The sequence below is a fragment of the Suncus etruscus genome, chromosome 5 (assembly GCF_024139225.1).
Source record: "Suncus etruscus isolate mSunEtr1 chromosome 5, mSunEtr1.pri.cur, whole genome shotgun sequence".
Classification (NCBI taxonomy): domain Eukaryota; kingdom Metazoa; phylum Chordata; class Mammalia; order Eulipotyphla; family Soricidae; genus Suncus; species Suncus etruscus.
The window spans coordinates 47,034,404-47,037,822 of record NC_064852.1 but is presented as its reverse complement, the minus strand read 5'-3'; positions in this window follow the sequence as shown (position 1 = coordinate 47,037,822).

Here is a 3,419-nt window from a genome sequence, read left to right as displayed (position 1 = left end):
CAAATACTTATCAGATGGTAGTTTCAAGGTGATGTGCCCTATCTTTAATAAGGCAGGTAGGAGAGAGCAATATATTCACAAATCTAATACATTTTGTTATAAAAACTCAAGCTCATTTAGCACTGAGAGTTTTCCTTAATCTCTTTTAACTTGTATTTTGTAAAGACCTTTGCCTGGAGTCACTTCCAGAGACTTAACTATGATTGAATAGAAGACTGTTGACCCAAAGCTCCTTCCATTTCACAAGTTTTCTTTCTTTCATTTATTTGTTTTTGTTTTTGGGCCACACCCAATGATGCTCAGGGGTTACTCCAAGCTATGCGCTCAGAAATTGCTCCTGGCGATTTTGGGGACTTCTCCTGGCATCCCCTGACGGCTTGCCTCGGCTGAGGTGAGTGTTTGGGGGCCGAAGTTGCGGATCAGGCTGACTGCTGGACCCCTAGGCCCGGCAGACATTTTGGGACCTCCCCCAGCCTGCATCAACCTGGGAACTTTGACCTCCTTCAGCATTAATCTCTTCAAGGCGTGTCTCGCTGAGGCGTGTGTTTTCTGTTGGAGTTGTGGATTGTGGACATTTGGGGACTTCTCCTGGCATCCCCTGACGGCTTGCCTCGGCTGAGGTGAGTGTTTGGGGGCCGGAGTTGCGGATCAGGCTGACTGCTGGACCCCTAGGCCCGGCAGACATTTTGGGACCTCCCCCAGCCTGCATCAACCTGGGAACTTTGACCTCCTTCAGCATTAATCTCTTCAAGGCGTGTCTCGCTGAGGCGTGTGTTTTCTGTTGGAGTTGTGGATTGTGGACATTTGGGGACTTCTCCTGGCATCCCCTGACGGCTTGCCTCGGCTGAGGTGAGCGTTTGGGGGCCGGAGTTGCGGATCAGGCTGACTGCTGGACCCCTAGGCCCGGCAGACATTTTGGGACCTCCCCCAGCCTGCATCAACCTGGGAACTTTGACCTCCTTCAGCATTAATCTCTTCAAGGCGTGTCTCGCTGAGGCGTGTGTTTTCTGTTGGAGTTGTGGATTGTGGACATTTGGGGACTTCTCCTGGCATCCCCTGACGGCTTGCCTCGGCTGAGGTGAGTGTTTGGTTGCCGGAGCGCGGTCGCTCCGCTGCGCTTCGCGGCCGCGCACTCCACCTAGCCAATGAGTACCACCACAACACGTAGAAAAACCCACAGCGTAAGCGTGACAATGGGGAGACTACGCAGACCAACTTCAACCATAGAGAATGAAGATGAAAACTCTGATGACCCAACAACGACCAACTACCTAAGCAGTCTTTCAGAAATGGAGTTTAGAGACGAAATATGGAGGTTGCTAACAGATATCAAAGAAAGTATAAATCAGAACACTAATAAAAATCAAGAGAATATGAAGATAGAAATCAGAAAACTCCAAACTGAAATATCAGATCAGATAACAGGTCTGAAAAACTCAGTAGACGAATTGAAGAACATAATGGATGAGCTTTCCAACAGGTTAATAGCAGCTGAGGATAGAATTAGTGCTTTAGAAGACGAGATGCATAACAACTTTACACAGCAGAAGAGATTGGAAAAAAGCCTCAAATCAAAGGATCAGACAATGGAAAATTTACTCAAAGAATATGAGAAGATGAAAATAGAAGTCTTTGATAAGCTCAACAGAAACAACTTTAGAATCATTGGAGTTCCAGAGACCCAAGAAGAAAATCTTCAGGAAGAATCAATGGTTAAGAACATCATCACAGAGAAACTACCAGAGTTAAAGAAAACATGTGACCAAATTCTGCATGCCCGAAGAGTACCAGCTAAAAAAGACCCCAGTAGAAACACCCCAAGACACATCATAGTCACCATGATGAAACCCACCGATAGAGATAGAATACTGCAAGCAGCAAGATCGAAAAGGGAAATTACATTCCAGGGAGCATCCTTGAAATTTACAGCAGACCTGTCACCAGAAACACTCAAGGCCAGAAGGCAGTGGTGGGACATAGTGGCAAAACTCAATGAAATAAATGCTTCGCCAAGAATATTGCACCCAGCAAAACTAAGTTTCAGGTTTGACGGATGTATACAGGGCTTCACAGATAAACAACAGCTCAAAATCTTTGCAGACTCAAAACCAGCCTTAAAAGAAAAACTGAAAGATCTACTCTAAAAACAAGACAGAACAAAAAACACACCAAACTTCTACACAAAGATGGCAATAAATCCCATGACAATTATTTCTCTCAATGTCAATGGACTAAATGCACCAGTTAAGAGGCACAGAGAGGCGAAATGGATCAAAAAACTGAAGCCAACCTTCTGCTGTCTACAAGAAACACACCTGAATAGTCAGAATAAACATAGACTCAAAATCAAAGGCTGGAGGAAAATCATTCAAGCAAACAACACCCTTAAAAAAGCGGGGGTGGCCATACTAATATCAGATGACACAAACTTTATACTCAGAAAAGTTGTAAGGGACAAAGATGGATATTATGTACTAATCAAGGGATTTGTACAGCAAGAAGAAATCACTCTCCTAAACATATACGCACCGAATGAGGGTCCAGCAAAGTATTTAATACAATTGTTGACAAATCTGAAGAAGGATATCAATAATAACACAATAATTGTGGGAGACCTCAACACAGGCTTGTCAACACTTGATAGGTCAACCAAATGGAAACCCAACAAAAATATACTAGACCTGCAAAGAGAAATGGATGAAAGAGGCCTAGTAGATATATATAGGGCACTCTATCCTCAGAAACCTGGATACACATTCTTTTCCAATGTACATGGATCATTCTCCAGGATAGATCATGTGCTGGCACATAAAACATACCTCCATAAAATAAAAAAGATAGACATTTTGCAGGCTGCCTTTGCTGACCACAAGGCTCTGAAGTTAGATGTGAACTGCAAAGGGACACAGAAGAAAAAATTTAACACCTGGAAGTTAAACAGCCTCATACTCAATAACCAGTGGGTCCGAGATGAAATCAAGGAGGAAATCAAAAGGTTCCTGGAAACAAATGACAATAAAGACACAAACTATCAGAACTTATGGGACACAGCAAAAGCAGTACTGAGAGGAAAATTTATAGCTTTGCAAGCACACATCAGGAAGGAAGAAGGAGCTTACCTGAGTAGCTTAATGACACAGCTAATAGAACTAGAAAGTGCTCAACAAAAGGACCCAAAAATAGGGAGACAGAAGGAAATAACAAAGCTGAGAGCAGAAATCAACGAAGTGGAAACCCAAAAAACAATCCGAAAGATCAACGAAAGCAGAAGTTGGTTCTTTGAAAAAATAAACAAGATGGATAGACCATTGGCAAAACTCACAAAGCAAAAGAAAGAGAGAAACTTGATAACGCGTATTAGAAATGAAAAGGGGGAGATCACTACAGATACTGCAGAGATTCAAAGGGTATTCAGAGAA